Below are 20,945 nucleotides of genomic sequence, written 5' to 3' on the forward strand. Positions count from 1 at the left end.
GTGTCATAGGGAGGAAGACATCACATGACAGAAGATCAATATAAATCACCGCTGATGTTGGCCCTGATCACTGGCTGAAATGGTAATTTTTTCCACTGTGAAGTTTCCACCTGCCGTACACAGTGGCCGTTTTAAATTTTCTTCACTGTCATACCTCTGAAAATAAACACCCGAAAGATGTTCTCTCATCCCAAAGTCTGGAGCGCGGCTCTGCTCCACTGGGAAAGCCCAGGGCTTCCTACAGAGTCACTACCAAGAGCGCGGCTCTCACCTGTGGGCGTGGCCCCACGCACCCCGCCCCTCTAGAGAGACCCCGCCCCACTCCGCTCGTGTGGCTCCGCCCCGGGGCGAGTAAGGCGGCCGCGCCCGGAGAGTTTTCCGCCCTGCGGGCTCCTCCTCCGACGGTGCGCTGACACTCTCGGGTCGAGATCCGGAAAGCGAGACTTGGAGGTAGCTGCTATCCGAGCTCAGTGTCCCGGTCCCTGGTGCCAGGTGCGTGAGGGTCCCGTCGGGCGGTCTGTACTTGAGGGGTATTCGCGTGTGGCGTGGGGTGTAATGTTCCTCCGGATGACCAGGCCCGGAGTTGAACGGGATCAGGGCAGGTGAGCCTGGGATCCTATGGTCCCATGATGTGCGAACTTGGGGTTGGTCAAGGTCTTATCTCAGTTCGTTTCCGGGAGAAGCTTGAGCGGAGCCCAGCCGGCCGAGAACGCTGTCTTGGGGAACTTTGCTCCGGAACTGCAGGGCGCGGGTTCCTGGACCTGCCACCCTGGGTTTATATAAGGCAGGCTCCCAAGCGGTCCAGAGAATGCGCGATTGTGCCAGATGCCGTGTTGCCTGCCTTCCTTACGGCTTATCCAGCTACGATCCCTCTGCCCCTGCCCCGGCTTCTCGTTCCAGAGACCTAAAGAACTCTTGCTTGGGCTTGGCTCCCCGACTTCCCGTGGGCTCAGGCCAGGCTCCTAAAGTCGTAGAAGGTGGCAAACAGTTCTGGGGGAGAATAGTTAAACTCAAGTTGGGCACATTCTCTCAGGAGATTTCTCTTTCCGCTCGCTAAACAGTAGGTGTCCTTGGAGATTGGGTTTCACGGACCCTACACCTAGAGTGTCAGCCTACCTGTCTGATCCGTTCACTGGACTCATCTAGCTTGCTCCCCGCTCGGTCCTGCCCGTACTATAAAGCTTGCCCCGAGGCAGCCTTATTGAGGAAAAAAGGCTACAAATGCGGCCCTGGGTTAGGCTGTTCTCAAGTGTAAATTTTGTAGATGGCATTGTGTGTGTGTCATTGTCAAAATGATGACTATTCCTGAAACTGGAGCCTTGCAGGGAAGAGCCAGGTGTCTTGCTCACCCTCGGCTTGCTCCCATTATGTTCCTTTATTATTTCCTTGCTTCAGCCAGTTGTTGGGAATTCCAGGAGGATTAACAGGGCTGGTTCTTCTAGGCCTTGTCTGTGCTTGGTATTCTCTAGCTGGGGAAGCCAGGTAAGCTCTCCCGAAGTCTGTTTCTCTAGCACAGGCGCCCACTTTGGATTTCTCCATCCCTCCTGATTTCTGAATCTCGATTTTTCTTCTCCATAAAGTGAGGGCAGTTATAGTTCCTATTTCATAGACTTATTGTGAGGATTCTGCGAGTTAATTTTTTGTTCCTGTTTTGCTTGTTGTTGCTATTGTTAGTTAATTTTGGGGGAGGTTGTTGTTTGTTTGTTTGTTTGTTTTGAAACAAGGTTACCTATTTAGCATTGGCTGTCCTGGAACTTGCTTTGTCTGGTCCCAAACTCCAATCTCAGACTCATACAGACCTCTGCCTCCTGAGTGCTGGGATTAAAGGTTTGTGCCACTCGCTCAGCAAGCTGATTTTTTAAAAAGCATTTATATTATTTTTTTATTAAGTGTGTGTGTATTCAGATTCCCCGGAGCTGGACTTACAAGTTGTGAGCTTCCTGAGTCTGAAATCTGGTTGTCGGCAAGAGCAGTCTTCACTCTTATCCACTGAGTTATCTTTCCAGTCCTATGAGTTCATCTATTTTTACCTTTTGTTTGTTTGTTTGTTTTGTGTGTGTGTGTGTGTGTGTGTAGCCCTGGGTGTTCTGGAACTCACTCTTTAAGATTCTATTGGCCTCGAACTCAAAGATCTGACTGCCTTTTAAACAAATTTTTTGTTTATAAGTGGTTTTTGTTTTCGTGCATGTCTGTATACCATGTGGGTTCCTGGTGCCCTTGGAAGACAAAAGAGGGCACTGGATACCCTTGAACCAGAGTTGCAGACAGTTGTGAACCGCCATATAGTTAGGTACAAGTACTCTTAACTGCTGAGCCATCACTCAAACCTTGAGCTGTTTTTCTTTTCTTATTTTCTTTTTCTTTCTTTTTCGTATAAGACAGAGTCTCTCAGTGTCGTTCTGACTGTTGTAGGCCAGGCTGTCCCTGAACTCATAGAGATCCACCCGCCTCTTCCTCCTGAGTGCTGGCATCAAAAGCATGCACCACCATACCCAGCATTCCTATTTATTTGTTTACTTATTTATTTTTGAGTTTCTCTGTGTAGCCCTGGCTGTTCTGGAATTCACTGTGAGACCAGGTAGGCCTTGAGTGCACAGAGATCTGCCTGCCTTAACTCCCAAATGCTGGCTGGGATCAAGTGTGTGTGCCACCATTGCATGGTGCAGGTTGGCCATTGCCGCCTGGCACAAGTTGATGTTTTTAGCGTCTCTGCCGTGCTCGGGTACCGAGTAGTTAGACTGGTGGCAACTGCTGACTGCACCTGTGCATGACCGATGAATGGATGATGCTCGGATTGGGCATAAAGCACACAAGGTGAGGCCTGGTGTCTAAGTAATCAAAAAACCCAACTGCTAGTAGGTAATACAGCAAGAGCAAGAGCACCGGGTGCAGCCGGCTTGAACTGCCCCGCACACACCTCTCTGCCCTCTTTTCCCCCTGTTTTGTCCATTCCTTACTTACAAGCCATTCTGGTGTTCTGCTCTCTGGTAGGAGGGCCAGATATGCCCTCTTTAACCTCTCTGTCATTAGCCCAGTTTTCCGGAGAGGCCTTAGAAGGATTTGTATGACCACATATCTAGTCTTTGTGCCGCCTTTGGGGGATGGAGACTTTCTGAATCTTTCTAGGTGCCTATGTGGGTCCTCTTTTTGGTGGTGATGGTGGTCGTGGGTTCAAGATGGTTTCACTGTAGCTCTGGTTGAACTGGAACTCTCTCTATAGACCAGGCTAGCCTCAAACTCACAGAGATGAGTGGGATTGCAGCTTTTTTGTTTCCGGAAGGCCTGAGACGATCTCTTCTAACCTTCCTAGATGCTTTTCTCCCTCTTGAGCCCAAAGCAGTTTCTAGTATTTGGTCCCATGGGGTTAGGAGAGTCTGGGTGTGGCTATACTTCACAGGCATAGCCTAGGGAACAGACACCGGTTTGTATTAACCTTCTTGATACCCGCTGAGCTCATTCCATCCAGAACATCAAGAATTTGTGAGGTCCCTAGATAGGACAGCTCCGAGACTAAATGGAATCTGGTTTCCTTGGTGGCAATTGGCATTCATAAGAACAGTTGTTGAACTCTGTTTGGAATGGAACTGTCTAATAACCTCTGAAACCAGTTGGTCAACATCAGACATGTTGATCGTAACTCACAAAAGGTCCCAGGGGCACTTGGCTGGTTGTCATGGGGGAGAAGAGCAGCTATGCAGTGAAATGGCCAGCCTACACTGATAGGAGAAAGAATGGAGTCCCAGGGGTCTGGAGAGATGGCTCAGTGGTTAGGAGCATTCACTGCTCTTCTGAAGGTCCTGAGTTCAAATCCCAGCACCCATATGGCAGCTCACACTTGCCTGGTGCCACCTTCTGCTGTACAGATTGACATGCAGACAAAGTACTAGTACATAAAATGCATAAATAAATAATCCTTAAAAACAGAATAGGGCAGCTGAACAGTTAGGGGACTGGGGCTGGAGAGTTGGTTCAGTGACAAAACACCATGGCCAAGCGTTTGCTAGGCCTTATTCTTTCAGAGGGTTAGAGCCCATAATGGTGGAGCAAAGCCACACAGCAGCAGAAACAGCTGAGAGAACTAACTATGGGTCTTCTGAACCCTCAAAACCTTCCTCTAGTGACACACTTCACCAGCAAGGCCACACCTAATCCTTCCCAGCAGCCACCAACTGGAAATCAGCTGTTCAAATGTATGAGCTTGTGAGGACTACTCTCCATTCAAATCACCACAGAGCACTTGTTGCTCTCACAGAGCACCCAGGTTTGATTCTAGCACCCGTGTGGCCACTCACCATCGTTTGTAGCATTCAGGGGATCTGACATCTCTTCTGATCTTGAAGGGCCCCAGTCATATAAGTGTGTACATAGGTAGATGCAGGTATAGCACCCATAAAGTAATAAAAAAGAATTAGAGGACAGTTTTCATCTTCCGTCTGATCCGAGACAAACCATATCACCACATGGTTCCAGTTTTCTGGATGATAAATGGATGCCTCCAGCAGAGTTGACTATGTTTGTGGAAGGGTTTTGAGATTATTGAGGGAGTGGTGACGATCTCAGGATCGTGGGTTTGTTGTTACTAAGGAAGCAGAAAGCTTAAGGTTGGAGCATACCATGGTCAAGGCTGGCTCTGTGATTATTAGTGTTGTTTTTTTGGAGATTGTGCTCCTGAAGGTCCCACTGTCTTAGCAGCAAAGACGAGAGTTGGAGGACTCAGGGACCTGAGCCCTTCAGTGGAGGCTGGCTTGCAAGAGGGGTAAGAACTCAGAGTGAGGGAGAGAAGAAACTGGATGTTGTTTACAGGGAGAACAAGAAGCCTGGTGTTCAAAACATCTTAGGGGGAACAGGGTGTGTAACTGGGCAGTGTTAATGAACGAGAGCTTGCTGTCTGTGTCCACCACAAAGGGCACAGGTATTTTTAGTAACTAGGTGACAAGGCATGTTTCTGTTGAGGTCTTTAGTGACTGCCCACTGCTTGTCCAGCCAGTTCTGTATGGACAAAAGGAGACCCAGTGTTCCCGGGGATAGCAAGGGCTGCCCCCTCTTTGAGTTCTCAGTCTTGTTAGTAAGAGAATTTAGGAAGGGACATGGAAGAATGTTCAAGGACAGTTTTGTTAGGTTTGGGAAGAAAAACGCAGGAAACTGAATCACAGTAGTTGCCAAGAGGAAGGAGATGGAGGAGAGGAAGAGGGAGGGTATGCGTGGTTTAAGCAAGCTGGTTCAAGCCTGGTGGTGGCTACATCCTTAATCCCAGCACTCAGGAGGCTGAGGCAGAGGATCGCTGTGAGTGTGAGGTCAGCCTGGTCTACAGAGAGCAAGTTCCAGGACAGCCAGGGCTACACACACAAAAAAAAAAACAACCCTGTTTGGAAACAAATGAAACAAAATGAAAGAGGAAGAATGAACAAAAGAAAGACAGGTAGACAGAAAGAGAGAAAAAGGAAAGGAATAAAAGGAAACCAGCAGGTAGGCTTAGTAATAGGGGTCAGCCAATAGCCCCATGGCGGACAGGCAGCCACATGGCGGAAGGGGAGAGGAAAAGGGTGAGGCAGCCCAGAGTGTCTGGAAGAGCATGCCCAGGCTTTGTGTAATATCTGAAAGAAAAGGAGACTGGGTGGGCGGGGGTGGGGAGGGGAAGTTGTGTTTCCCTGAGTAATGCAGAAAAATAGGCTGTCACTTTGCTACAGGCTGGAGGCTCTGAGGGAGTGCATGGGGCTAAGGATGCCATTCCACTAAGGGAATTCCTCCAATCTCCTAATCATGACTTGAGGTTAATTAACATTCTGGAGGTGTGGCCTCTTGGCCAGGTGACTGACAGGCCCAGCTCATTGAACTCTTAGAGAGGAACCTGTAGTATGCAGGGTTCTAATCTTTGGAGCAGATCTAAATGTCATGTGTCTGCCCAGAGCCATGACCTGAGGGAGAGCTTTTCCTTAGCAGGCTCCCCCCAGAGCCCTGATAGCCATCTGCAGTGGACTCCAAGCCCCCCAGACACTAGCTTTACCCTGTGCGTGTCCCATGAGACTGGATGAGGACCCAGTTTGGAACGTGGAGAAGGTCATGAACTTTGTTTACCCTCTTGTTTCATTTCAGGAGTTGTTCGTTGGAGACTAAGTGGGGGTGGAGTCAGGCAGGACTGAGGAATCATCTGGGCTAGACAGGCAATTTTGTCTAGGCTGTATTTATAGTTGAAGTCAAGGGCATGGTGATTTAAAGAACTCTGTGGAACAGCTGAGTAAAGGAAAGTGAACAGTAGAAGAGATGATAGATAGATAGATAGATAGATAGATAGATAGATAGATAGATAGACAGACAGACAGACCGGTGAGTGATGGATAGATAGATAGACAGGCAGACAGACAGACAGATCGATGGGTGATAGATAGATAGATAGACAGACAGACAGATAGACAGACAGACCAATGGGAGATAGATAGATAGCCAGACTGATGTGTGATTGATAGATAGATAGATAGATAGATAGATAGCCAGACTGATGGGTGATAGATAGATAGATAGACAGACAGACAGACAGACAGACAGACCGATGGGTGGTAGATAGCCCGATCGATGGGTGATAGATAGATAGATACATGATAGATACTTAGATAGATACACAGATAGACATACAGATAGACCAATGGGTGATAAATAGACAGACAGATAGACAGACTAATGGATGATAGATAGACAGATAGACAGACTAATGGGTGATTGATAGACAGACAGACAGAACGATGGGTGATAGATAGACAGATAGATAGATAGATAGATAGATAGATAGATAGAAGACAGATAGACAGACCGACCTATTGGTGATAGATAGATAGATAGATAGATAGATAGATAGATAGATAGATAGATAGACCGACCGACCGATGGGTGATAGATAGATGACAGACAGGCAGGCAGGAGATAGTCACAGGGGCCAGGGTCATCTTGCTGCAGTACACTAGAGGAGCCCTCACAGCGTTGTTTCGACAGCAAGGGACATCTGGAAAAAAACCTCAAGAGAGCAATTGAAAGGAAGGAAGGCTGAGATAGCGAGCGCAGGCCCTGTTTCCTTGGCTCCCCCTTGTTACTCCTCTGCCACCTGCACAGAGTGGGTGCTGATGGCCACAGTCCCTGTACCTCATCCTGCAACTTCTATGTATGACTTGTTTTCCAGGTCAGCAGCTGTGGAATGTTCTCAGTGCATAATTACCATAATTTATTCAGTCTTTTCCTCACTCCTGGGTAATGAGTTCTTTTCCTGTTTTTATTGACTTAAAGCAGAGTTGTGGCAAAGAAACTGTCTCCTTTGAATGCTCCAGAATGCTTTTAAGTTCTCTAAATCAAGAAATGGGATTCTAGCCGCTTTCTTCAGTAGTGTGTGTGTGTGTGTGTGTGTGTGTGTGTGTGTGTGTGTGTGTGTGTGTGCTTGAATTTGTTCAGGGGGCATTAATTTTAACTTTTATCCATTCCTTCTCACTTTTAGTTCACTCTGTTGCTCTGTCTTTAAAAGCCCTACCTCAGTCATTGCTGACTTTGGATATAATGCGAGCGGATGGGTTTCCACACTGTCTTAGTTACCGTTTGGTGCTGTGAAGAGACACCACGACCATGGCAACTCTTACAAAGGAAAGGATTTGATTGGGGCTGCTCTGATCCAGGGACTATTTAAGAAAACCGTCCTGAGTTTCCACGTTGGTAGTGTCACGAGAGGTTGACTGCTTCAAGCTGGGTCCTGGTTTTAGAGGGCTGTGCAAAAGACAGCAGACGTCTCTTCTCAGACTGCATGAGGTCCTCCTCGTGGCTGGCTGCACAGTGTTAAAAGTGTACCTTCAAATTCAATGTGACTTCTTATCCCAGAGAGATGTATCGAATCTGTAAAACTGATTCTGGTGCCAGTTTTGTGGATTGTATTGTGTGATCTTTGGTGTTCAGGTCTGTATTACTATGTTTTAGAAATAATCAAGAGGTGGGATAATGTCTTTTCTTACAGTCCTAAAATTTATAAAAACAAAACAAAACAAAACACATTTTACAAAACAGCAGGACCCAGATGTTTAGAGGCAGTGTCCTCTGACAGACTACACACTATGCCCCTGTGCCCTTCAAGCTATGCATTGGTGGGACAGTAGAGTCTTGCTTCTCAGCCCGCTGATGACTGTGGGTGCCCCTACCCCAGTGTCCCAGTGGTCCTTGTCCTTATGACAGATAGGCTTTGGAAAAGTAGGTAAAACAAGACTATACCTGTAAACTCTAGGGACTTGGGGGTCTTAGTCTGAAGCTGGGTAGCAAATAAAGAGAAGTCGATTCAGCTCGGTGGCCAGCAGCTGTTGGCTGCATCACAGTATGGCAGACTAGGAAGGAGAAGGAAGAAAGGACGAGGCCGCTGATGTTTTAATAACCAGTTTCCACATCTCCCACTTCCTAAAGCTCTGTCACTTCTCAATGCCACTGCTCAAAGCGTCAGGCTTCCACCAAGTGGGCCTTTAGGAGACAAACCATAGCAGACCTATACCAGCACCATGGCAGGAAATCCCCCCCAACACACACAGATACACACACACACACACACACACACACACACACACAGAGCTTGGGTCCCCTTCCTATGGGTCCAGGGATATGTGGCCAGCTCTGACTTTCCTGGACACATTTCCTTTCTCATCTGAGACAACAAGATGGGTTTTCTCTGTCCTTTGGAGTTGCCAGCGCAGTTAATACATGAGAGCATAGAGGGACAGGTGGGCAGAAGACTGCTGTGGAGTCTTTGTGCTCTTTTCTTTCTCAGCACTGCACTGCACTGCACTGGGCTGGAGCCTGGCTTGCTTGCTCTTACTGTTTCTAAGGCCTGTGTTTTCAGCCAGAGACAAACAACTGAACAGATAGCTGGAAAGTTCTTGGTTTGCTGGGGCAGGATTATGAAAAAGTCTTCAAGGTTATTGGTGTGTGTGTGTGTGTGTGTGTGTGTGTGTGTGTGTGTGTGTGTGTGTGTGTGTGTGTGTATCTGTGCCATGCTCAGCTGGAGATTTAAAGGGTGACGTCAGCTTTGTCCTCTGCCACTCTACTTTGTCTTGGAGACAGTGTCTCTCCCTGCCTCTGGAACTTCCCAGTGGGTCTAGACTGAATGACCCAAGCCGGAGTGATCCTACGGTCTCCACCACTCTCCAAGTGCTAGGATTGTTGTCATGTCCCACCACACCTAGCATTTTACGTGGGTGCTGGGGATTTGAACTCAGGTCCTTGTGCTCGCAAAGCAAAGCCCTTTATCTGTTGTGTTGTCTTTGCTGTTTGTTACACATGGAGGTTGTCTTTTTGTTTCTTGCTAGATCCAATTAGTGTCTCATCACTACCCTGTCCCTGCTGTTAGGATTTGGGCTCATTCGTTTATCAAGGAGAACTTACCTTTGCCTCTCTTTCAGACATCAGAGGCTAAGTTTTTACCATGGGTAGTCCAGGCACCAGGCTCCTAACATTACATCACTTAAGGTATTTTTCAAGGCTGTGTTTTTCACACCTGGACATGTGTAAGGCTTGCTGAGCCACAGTTCTCAACCACAGGTGCTGACCAGTGTGTGTGTGTGTGTGTGTGTGTGTGTGTGTGTCTGTCTGTCTGTGGATCTTTGTGTGTGTGTGTGTTCGTGTGTGTGTGTGTGTGTGTCTGTGGATCTCTGTGTGCATTGTGTCTGTGCATCTGTGTGTGCATTGTGTCTGTGCATCTGTGTGTGCATTGTGTCTGTGCATCTATATGTGTGTGTGTGCATTGTGTCTGTGTGTGTGTGTGTGTCTGTCTGTGGATCTGTGTGTGCATTGTGTCTCTGTGTGTGTGTGTGCATCTGTGTGTGCATTGTGTCTGTGTGTGTGTGTGTGTGTGTGTGTGTGTGTGTGTGTTTTAATTTTGGCAGGTGGCCAGGATGTGCTAAGGATCTAGTCACAGGGTCACACGTGGGCGATGCTGTCTCTGTGCTTCCTTCACCCCTGTGGTCCAGATGAGCCTAGTGCAGTCCTCACTGGCAGGCAGTGCTGAACTGATGGAGAGGCTTGGAACATGGTTCTTGGGGTGGCCATGTGCCACCTGACTAGTGAGGGGGATATGTGCCGGGATATAGTGAGTGTTCTGTTCCTAAAAGCAAGACAGGACAGATGATTCGGGGGTAGCAGTCGGAAGGTTTGGGAACACCACCCACTTCTCTCCTTAGTTCAAAATTAAGATGTTTCTCCTCCTGCCGTTGGCTGAGCTGGCACTTCACGGGTTAGGGAGTGGGAACTGAGCCATATGTAATAGCAGCCAGAAGCCATCAGGGCGTACAGTAGGGCATCTCTCTCCCTGGGGGTTGGGGAACATGCTGGCAGGCCTCTACTCCTTCATCCCCTTCTTAGAGCCCTGGCTTGTTAACTCATGCTGAGATCCACCATGAGATCTTCCAGCCCCCATGCAACCCTCCAAGTGGCTCCCAAGACCCAGCTTTGGGATGGAGAGTCCTTGCTGTCACCTTCTCCCAGGTTGCTTTCTTTAACCCTAAATATGACATGTAGGGCACTCTTGTCATAGCAACAGCCCTGTATGGGGGTGAGCTGAGGCCCATGGTTCCTCTCGATCCTCACGTTCACAAGGGATGCGATCTGCGGCTACCCACTCCGGCCTCTGTGCTGTCATTCTTAGCTCCCTGGAACAGATGATGCTCTGGGTATGACTCAGTTTACGTGGGAGTTGTTGGGAAGGTCACCATCAGCACCTCAGATTGGTCTTCTCAGGCTGACCTTGACGTCTCTCAGCTTCACCTCCAGCCTGGTGTGAATGCAATGGAGTCGGAGTGCCCAGGGCCAGCCTTGAGATCTCAGGCTGGTCTCTCCTGCTCCCTGGGCCGCTGACTCAAATGATCTCAGGAATGGCGCAAGTCTGGAGCAACCCAAATGCCACTGGGGCTTGGCTTTTTATTTCTAAGAAGGTTCTTTGGGGCTTGTTCCCTCAGGCTCCACGCCTCAGTGAGGCTCTAGGGATTGATGTGGCTGCACTCCTGCCAGCTTTGCCCAGAATTTCTCCAGGTTGGGCTGCCCCGGAGACCGTCTCGGATGGTGGCGTCAGCCACGCTGCCTGGAGAATGACTGATGTCGACTCTGCTATTTTTAATCCTGGTGGGCGGGTGGGGAGCCGAATGCCTGCCTCCACCTTCAGTGGGCTTTTGTGTAGTGTGGGTTGGTGACTGCTGCCCCAGGGCTCTCTGGCTTGTATCAGTCATTGAATGGCCTCCATGACCCACTTAGGGAAGGTTAGTGCCCGTGATCGCCGGGTGTGGGAGAGCCAAGATGTCCGTACATCCTCTTGCACCATTTAGGGTCCCACTTGTGATGGGAGGGAGAAGGGAACCTTCTAGATGGGTACTGCTTGTCCCCCCAAATTCTGGAGTCTACCAGCCAGGGTGAGGAGCGATGAGTCAGGATGCAGTTGTGTAGAATATCCCAGTGCCAACTCTGCTGTGCCCTGGTGGGAAGCGGCAAGGAGGAGAGGCTATCTGATGGTCTGGAGAGCCAGTGCAAATGCTCCTGGCACAGCCCCTTGACCTCTGAGCCCTGTTCCCTGGTGTATAAAACAGGGGGCGGTAGTGTGCTATGCATCCATGAGGTCGCTGGGGAGGTTGGTGAGCTGTTCAGTGAGGAAATGCCTATTCCAGGAGCTAGAAGAAAGGGTTGGACATAGAGCATTCTAGGCTGAGAGCTGGGAGAGTTCCAGAAGGAGCCATCACTGTGAGTAGGAAAGACACCCATGAAAGGGGCAGGGCCTCATGTGGCCCCCAGGAAGTTGTCTGGCCATTTGTCTAAGATGGAAATTGTCAAGTTTGGATGAACGAAGGACATAACATTTCCTGGCTTCTTCCTGTCACACGCATACCTGGGGGTGTCCTTTGGACCTCCTGTCTTTGTGCTGTTCCTCGGTGGCTCAGTGTAATCCCTGAGTCCAGAATGCCAGCCTCAGAGGGCCAGGACCTGATAGAGAATCTTACTCTTGGTGGAGCTGTGAGTCCTCCAGGGACGTCCTTTCCGTTTCTGGCAGGGTAACTGTCCTTAGCACTACAGAAGACTCAACTGCTAAGGGATATTCAAACCCCAAGGCTTCTAGGTAGGGCTGAACCTTGGTGTTTTCCAGGTGGGAAGGCACTGAACATCCAGCGCAGATAAATGGCTGATGAACACCCAACAGTGATTGGATCAGGGCCCCTGCTGCCTTAGGTCTTGATCTCAGTCTCCTGCCCTCTCTTCTTTACTGGGGCAAGAGGGTGTAGAGGTGCCTTCCAGAGGAGAGATATGGCCTCTAAGAACTTAGCAGAGGGCTCAGCCCCTCTTGTTCCATTCCTGAGAAGGTTGAAGTCCTAGATTCCCTCTGCACCCCTTCTGTTTCTCCAGGGAATTAATTTTGAACCCAGAACCTTCCTGATGGTGGCAGCAATACTTCATGAAGCCCAGGCTTCCTGGAGAGGTGGGGTTGAGGAACCCCAGGGAGTCTGTGTCCTGCCTCCTGTTGTGGGGAGTCTAGCCCTAATGGACATCCTCTTCCATTTGCAGTAGGGCAGAAGCAGATGTAACTAATCCCTGCTTTCACCTCCATGGACTCTTATGGGTTGGGGGGGTGGGGGTGGGGGGTGCTCCCGGAAGCCATATTGCATGATAACATTGGCATAAAGTAAGATGTTTTATGTTCTTTCCTTAAGTGAACTCCTACAATCCTGTACACTTCATGCTCCACAAACTTCTGTCTATGCCTGTAAATGTTGATAAACAAAAAACTCAGGGACAGGAGAGAGAGGGGTGGGGTGGGGGGAGGGACTGACTGAGAACAAATGGTACTTCAGCTGTTAGCTAAGAAGTGTTTCTCTTTCAGAGATTAGTTGAATGCTGCAGCTCGATTGTGCTGATAATCTTTCATTTTTTAGTTAGGTGTCAGGGTCCCTGCCCTGTGTAGTAGCACTTTGCGTAGCCGCATTATAAAACACACAGTTTACCAAATTGGGGAAACTCAACCCTATTGATCTGAAGGGCTTGTAATGAAACCAGCTGTTTTCCCCACACACCCTCCCCTTTGTCTGTACAGGTGACTGTCTTTATAATATCTTTATTTAAATGATAGGTTTACGGTTCTGTTTGTTAATTTGTCAATTATTTGAGACATTATTTACTGACATGCTGCTTGGACAGATAAGGAATCCATACACATCACTTATCAGTATTTAATTCTTGCAAAACTACGACTGTAACAGGTGCTGCTCAGTCCTGCCCCAGGTGACCCATATGGTTACACGTGCAGGCCTACCAGGTGACTTCCTGTTCTTTGGTGAGTCATTCCTCCTTTGGCCTTGAGTTTTCCCGTACGATTGCTCTGAGCTGGACAAGTTGTTCTCCAAGTCTGTCACTCAGTTATTATCTTGGGACTTCCTTCTAAAAGTTTGTGTTAGATTCCCTTTGCGTTTGGGGGAGGTAGGATGTTTTTTGTTTTTTGAGTTTTTGTGGAAAAGTCTGTGGTATCTGGTTGATAGGTGGTTGATTTAGCCGGCCTTAGGAATGAAAAGTTGAAAACAAGTTTCTCCTGGTCGAAGGGAGGAGCTGTTGTCTCCTGGTTCCCAGCAGGAGTTGAGGAGTCCATTGTCATGCCATCCTCCCCTGAAGAACCTTGACTCCTTTCTTTTCCTTAAAGCCTGTAGTATTGTCTCTCTGCCCCTGAGATGTCAAGTGTCTGGTGGGTGAACTTTGTTGATGGTGTCTTTTCAGGCTTCGGATTGCCAGTAGGTGGTGGTCCTTTCAGCTCACGCTGTCTGCTCAGATGTTAGCGTTATTATTATTATTATTATTATTATTATTATTATTATTATTATTATTATTATTATTATTATTATTGTTGTTGTTGTTATTATTATTTCTTCTCCTCCTTCTCTTCCTCCTCCTCCTCATTCTTCTCCTTCTTCTCCTTCTCCTCCTCTTCTTCTTCCTCCTCCTCCTCATTCTTCTCCTCCTCCTTCTTCTCCTTCTCCTCTTCTTCTTCATCCTCCTCCTTCTTCTTGTTTGTCATCATTGTCATCCTCATCCTCATCGAGTGTGGGGTTGTGTGGTGTACAAGTGTACATGTGCCTATATGTATACAGAAGCCAGAAGAGGATACGGAGTGTCCTCCTCCATCACTCTTTTCCTGTTCCCTTGAGGAATCTCCAGGGATCCACCTGCCTCCCCAGCACTCAAACTCTGAGCATATTCCACTACATCTGGCTTTTAATGTTAGTGCTGGGGATTAAACACTGGTCTTCATGCTTCCGCATAAGCACTCTGTTGGCTAAAGCCTCTCTCTAACTGCTCTCTGTTTGCTTGCTTGTATTTTCAGGTAAGATCTTACGTAGCAAAGGCTGGCCTCAGACTGGTTATTAACCTAGGCCCATGACCTCCAGGGGGCCCTAGACCCCCCTGCCTCTGCTACTGAGTGCTGGGATTACAGGCGGGGCTCACAACCCCCAGATTTTGTACCTCTTTTTTCTCAAGGTTTTTTCCTTGGCTCACTTCTCTAACTTTTCTGTTGGACGATAGGATTGTCTGTTTTTCAGTCCCTTACACACACATTTCATTTGCTGCTGATCTATTGAACACACACGCACACACACACACACACACACACACACATCTTCCTTTTCCCAGTTTCTAAGACACTTCACTGCTTTGTGATTGTCCCGTGTGTGCAGTGTTTCTCTTCCGGTTTGATTTATGAATAGAGTTTTCTCTGTGTCTCTGACCGTATTGGTTGTATTCCCTCCACTACTTCTCATCAATGGCTCTCTCCCCTCAGAGCCTTCTTTTAGTTTCTCCTGTTCTTATTGGAGATGTTTTTAGTGTCCTGTGGTCCCGTGTTGTCTGTCTAACAAACAGTGCTGAGTCCTTGGGCGTGGCTCAGGTGTCGGGCATGACTTTACACCACTTCTTTTCCATGGGCAAAAATCATCCTCTGTCTCACCGGTCTTCTGCACCGCATCTGCCTTTGGCTCAGGCATTGAGCCCCCCTCGAACTCTTACTCTTTTACAGCCTTTGATAAAAGGAAGCGTCCAGGTGAAGTGGGTCCCTCAGGAGCCGGGAACCTGTGCTGGTGCCACACTCTTTGCTTCATAGTATTTGGTAAGGAGGCAAGAAGTCCGGGGCTGGTCCCTTGCTGTGTCATGGTGGCAAGCCACTTCCTCCTCGGTTGTCAGTTTCTCCATACGTAATCGGGAAGGAGAGGTATGCTGGGTAGGAGGAGTAAACCGGTTCACCTCTTAGGGCTGCCCTTGGCTTACCAGCTGGGCAGCATGCTCTGTTACCTGCACGCATCAACCAGGTGCTTAGCTCCCCTCCCCAAAGCAGTTTGCACTGCTGGCTGGGTGTGTTGCCTGGCCACAGAGAACCCAGCTCTTACTGTGGTGACTCATGGTGACCATGGTGACTGTGTTGACCTATAATACAAGTGAGCAAGCCTTACCTGAGCTCCTTCTCCAGGGCAGGGGGCAGCGCCCTTTGGTTTTCATTGTAGAAATGATTTGTTGTGGTGTCCGGGATTTGGTGTTTCTCTTGTCAAAGGGGCTGGTTAGACTATATGGGCTGGTGGTGGTCGACCTCCGCCAAGAAGGAGTCTGGAGGAAGGGAGAGGTGGCTACCGTGTAGGTTCATCTGAACTTTTCTCGTCATTCCGAGTTTACTGTGCCCATTTAACCCATCTTCTCATTTCCCTCCTGCCCTAGCCTCTGAGGCAGCTATGCCTTTCTGTCTTAGGGTGGAATCAGGCAGCATTAACCATTCTGTGACTGCCTTATTTCACGTAACATGCTGGGTTCATCCGTGCATGACGTAGCACAACGTCAGGATGCCCCATTTTCAGAGTGAGCGGCTGGTTTTCTTTATCTATGACACGCACTTGAGTTGTCCCCTCCTTTGGACTTGGCCTTGCGGATCATGCTGCTAGCTGAGAGAGGTCTTGCTTTTGCTTGCTGGGCCCTGTGGCCGTTCTGTGTTTGGTTTGGTTTTTAGGAGCCCTTGCTGTTCTCTACAGTAGCTGGCCTTATCACCTCATAGTTTGTCTAGCAGTTCAATTTCACAGTCTAGCCTTATAACTGTCAAGGAGGAACTCTCAAGGTGTTTACAGGGCTGTGCCTTAACTGGGGTGGGGGGGGTGATCTGTTTGCTTGGTGTCTCTGGTGCTGGCGGCCCTCCCGGTCTCTGCGGGTGGAGACACTGTTTCCTTCACTGGCGGTTTTACTTTTCCACAGAGGGGAACAGTTTCCACTTTCAAGGGTGCCTGCAGTTGGATTGGTCTCACGTGGGTAATCCAGAATCACACCATGTTCGTGTAGTGTGTAATCTGTCCCATTGGACTGGCTCTTTTGCCATAGGAGTCAGGCAACATTTTCAGGCTCTGGAGCATTGGAGCTGAAGACTGTATCTAGGATAGCTTTGGATAACTGCCTTGTCTCAGGCTTTGGAGTACCCTTTCCTCCCACTCCTTTGATTGACCGATGGTGTTCTAATGTCCTTTGATCCCTGATGGCCAATCAGCCCTCTCACCACCATATGGGTCAGCTCTTGGTAATCACGTGCACACACAAGTTTGATGAGCTCAAGAATTTTTTAACTTTTTTTTTTTGTTTTTTTTTTTTTTTTTTTTTTTTTTTTGTCCTGGGGACCCAACCCAGGCCCTTGCGTTTCCTAGGTAAGCGCTCTACCACTGAGCTAAATCCCCAACCCTGAGCTCAAGAATTTTAATCCTTTACTCCTTGTCTGTCTGTCATAGCCTGTCTTCTGTGGCTACTTGGACTAAGGGAGTTGGTGGTCTTAGCCTATTCAGCTTGGCTCCCACTGGAGCAAGGGGTCAAACACAGTTCCCCTTAGTTCTGTCCCTCTTGAGTTATTGGAAGGATGACATGGCACAGAGGTAGCAAGTGGGCATGGCAGGACTTAGACCATCTCAAGCCCAAAGGGAATTGGGAGAAACCCGGTTGGGCCATACCAGGGCTGGAGAGACCAGACATGTTGAGGGGCTTTTAGATATTGCTGTAGGTCCACAATGCTGAGCCCATGACCCTTTGTGCTCCGTAGATGGTCCTAGTAGACACTGTTTCAGACTTGGGGAATGGTGACACAAAAGAACAGACCTGCACTCCCATGATTGTACTCAAAACCACAACCTAATCTCTCCCTCTCCCCCTGTCCCTGTCCCTGTCCCTGTCCCTGTCCCTGTCCCTCTCCTCCCTCTCCCTCTCCCTCTCCTCTCCCTCTCCCTCTCCCTCTCTCTCTCTTTCCCTCTTGGTAAGGCCAGAGGCTAGTGTCAGACCTACCTGCTGGAGCTCTCACTAGCTGGTTCCGGTGCTCTTAACTGCTTGAGCCGTCCTTCCAGCCTCGAATATGTGTCTCTGTAAGATTGCCTCGCTCTGTTTGGACAGTTGTAATGGAACCTTATGAACGGGAGAGGCTTAGACAGCAGAAGTGTGTTGCTCACAGTTCTAGAAGCTGGAAAGCACACATCAGGTGTCAGTGTCTGCTAAGGGGCCTGTTCTGGCGTTGTAGCCACTCTCGCTGTGTGCTTATGTAGTGGTTTCTTTCTGTTCATGAGAGCTCTACTACTGTGATGTAGCCACCGCAGTGCCCTGCCTTCTAACTGTTCTCACTGGGGCTTGGGATTATAATGGGGTCCATCTGGGAGACAGGTGCATTCTGCTGTTGCCTGAGGCAGTCAGCTAAAAAGACCGGAAGGATGGCTTCAGAGGTTCCTGCATGGGCTGCCGTTTTGTGCTTGTGGTTAGGTTGCTCATCACTGCCCTGTGTGGTTGCAGCTTGCTTACCCCATGGTAGCCAAGGTGCAAAGAGGAAAGGCTCACTTCCTAGTGTCTCCTTCGTGGACGTTTATCTGGTGGCCTAGGACCTGCAAGCTGACCCCCATCCCCAAAGGTTCTACTGCCTACCAGTAATGCCCCAGGGGCTTGGGACTCAGCCTCCAACAGCTCGGGCCTTTGAGAGCCTTTTAGACCCATGTGATAGCACTGCCCTTGCTAGTCTCTCTTTCACACTATCCCAACCTCACCCCCACCCCTTTGCCCTGTCAAGCCATTCTCTGACTGGTTCCTCCCAGCCCCCTCAGGTCTCATTTACCAAATGCCCCAGGGTCCTCTGGGACCTCCCTGACTCAGTTTGCTGTTTTATAGTGGGACAACCCAACGAATGAAGGGTAAAATGATATGATGAGAGCATACTGTTTAATAGAGGTGGGAAACTGAGGCACAGAAAGGCTAAATAACATGTCTGGGACCACTCAGGGAGTAGGAACAAACCCCGTTTGGATTTGAACTTGAGCAGTCTGCCTTTCAAGTTTGTGTTCATCCTGCTGTCCTACGTTGCCATTAAGAAAATGGAGCTTAGCTGGGTGTGGTGGCCCATGCTTTCAGTCCCAGCATTTGGGAGGCAGAAGCAGGTGGATCTCTGGGAGTTTGAGGCCAGCCTGGCTGGTCTACAAAGTGAATTTCAGGACAGCTAGGGCTACACAGAGAAACCCTGTCTTGAAAAAACAAAACAAAAAAGGAAGAGGCTGGAGAGATGGCTCAGAGGTTAAGAGCACTGTCTGCTCTTCCAGAGGTCCTGAGTTCAAATCCCAGCAACCACATGGTGGCTCACAACCATCTGCAATGGGATCTGATGCCCTCTTCTGGTGTGTTTGAAGACAGTTACAGTGTACTCATATTTCAAAACAAAACAAAACAAAACAAAACAAAAAAACCTATAAACCAAGACAAAAAAGGAAGAAGGAGCTTGCTTGGTGTTCGCTGGATGTAGAAACCAGAGGTGTGTGCCAATTCCTGACTCCGTGCTATTCTGTCACAGGAGCATGTGAAGCTCAGCCTCTGAGATACTGTTCCCAAGTCAGTAGGTTCTGCCTAGAAGTATGGTGTTGTGACGAAAGTCCTGGGATTCAAAGCCAGAAGGCCAGGGTTTGAGTCCCGCCTCCACCGTTCACTGCTGCACCTACCCCATGTCTCATGCTGTTCAAAGGCTGTTGGTTTTAGGCTTGTGTTAGGGTTGTTGTTGATAAATTGTGACGATTAGCTTGGCCCAATAAGTAGAGTTGATTTGAGGGTAGAGTTAAACAGGGGCTTCTTTGTGACATGGCTTTTCTGTGCTTTCCTGAGCTGGGAGACATCAGAGAGAACACTTAACCATATGTCCTATTTTGTAAGATTTGTAGATGTCTCTCTGTTCTCTCTCTGGCTACCTTGGCAGTGTGTACAGTGCCGTTGGGAGTTGGTGACCACAGTGCAGGCAGCACTGAACTGTGTGTACATTGTGCTGCTTGCTTCTGCCTGGTGACCCCAGCCATGTTGGGGTTCAGGTTAAGCCTAACTAGGACTGTAGGGGACAGTGGAGGACAGACACCCAAGAGTAGAGACAATAGTGAAATTGGACAGGTTGGTTCTTGTGAGGGAGACTTGGATCCCATGTGTTTCTAGCTTCCTATGACTGTGTGTGGCTGCCCCCAGAGGTGATGGGTGTCCTGCTATATAATGTGGTATGAGAAAATACATAGCTGGGGCCTTATTGTTCTCCCAGGAGCCAGGACTGGCCCTCACCTACTGTGTGCAGGCCAAACATCACTTGCTCCTATGGGTCAGCAGTTTTCCAATTGTGGGTCAAGACTATCGATTGGGAAAACACCTATTTCCGATGGTCTTAGAACTGAGACACTGCTCAGTAGCAGAACTACAGTTATGAAATAGCAACGAAAATAAATGTGTGGTTGAAGGTTCCTAAGACCATCAGAAATCTGTGTTTTCCAATGGTTGTGACCCACAGGTTGAGAGGTGCTGTAAAATGGTTGTCAGACCAAGTGAGAGGTGAATGTTTAAAAGAGTTAATGACATGAAGTGACATGGCCAACCTCACTCAGCTACTAACCAGCAAGGCAGAGACCTGGCCCCAAGCCTTCTTTCTTTTCACTCAGTCAAGCTGTGTTTATGTTGATCATGGGGACAAGGTTGCTGGCCTTCGTGTTAGACCAGAGCCATGGGGAATAGTCATCACAGATGGCTGGGACCATTGAGGCTTGCTAGACTTCCTGGTCCGGGTCCTTGGTAGGTTGGGCCTCTGGTCCCCTTGTCCAGACAGGTACCTTCAAGTGTTCCATGCTCCCACTTCCCATAAGATGATCCAGCACCTGTGTGTTGACTGGCATAGGAGCTCAGGATTAACACGTAGATTGAGAGGGAGGTGGGGGAGAATACATACCCTTAAAAGTTGATAGTACTTAGAGACATGAGAAATTACCCAGGAAATAGTTTACAGTGCCTGGAGTTTTCTTAAAACAAACAAGCAGGGCAGTGGATAGGGTCCAGAGCATGGTTCTCAACCATCCCAATGCTGCGACCCTTTGATACAGCTCCTCATGTTGTAGTGACCTCGCAACTATAAAATCATTTTTGTTACTACTTCGTAACTATAATTTTACTACTGTTATAAATCATAATCTAAACATCTGATATGCACCCAAAGGGGTCATGACCCACAGGTTGAAAACCACTGGTCTAGATGAATCAAGATAATGACCTTGAAGCAATGTTTTTTGTTTGTGTGTTTTTTTTTAAACTTTAGTTCTTTTAATATATCTTATGTACATTGGTGTTTTGCTTGTATGTCTATCTGTGTGAGGGTGTCAGAAGCCCTGGACTGTAGTTACTTATAGACAGTCGTGAGTTGCCATGTAGATGCTGGGAATTGAACCCAGGGCCTCTGGAAGAGCAATTGGTGCTCTTAACCGCTAAGCCACCCTTAGTGATCCCTTCAGCTCTTTGAAGCACTGCTTTGCTGAAGCTGAAGGTTGGGCATCTATTGCTCTATTCTGCTTATATACAGTCTGCGTGTCAAGCATTGCTCATCGGAGCCTCTATCACATGAGTCATTCCGTGGAACTGCTAGC

The 20,945-nt window shown here is 48.5% G+C and overlaps 1 protein-coding gene across 1 annotated transcript in view; it reads left to right on the forward strand.

Moving 5' to 3' along the window:
- The first annotated feature begins 365 nt into the window (after positions 1–365).
- The window catches only part of Anxa11 (annexin A11), a 44,533-nt gene continuing 23,953 nt past the window's right edge, over positions 366–20,945 (forward strand). Inside the window, exon 1 of the mRNA XM_032918730.1 lies at positions 366–492. The gene's annotated coding sequence lies outside the window, so the exon portion shown is untranslated. The remainder of the gene's footprint in view (positions 493–20,945) is intronic.

Source organism: Rattus rattus, chromosome 13, assembly GCF_011064425.1.
Source record: "Rattus rattus isolate New Zealand chromosome 13, Rrattus_CSIRO_v1, whole genome shotgun sequence".
Classification (NCBI taxonomy): Eukaryota; Metazoa; Chordata; class Mammalia; order Rodentia; family Muridae; genus Rattus; species Rattus rattus.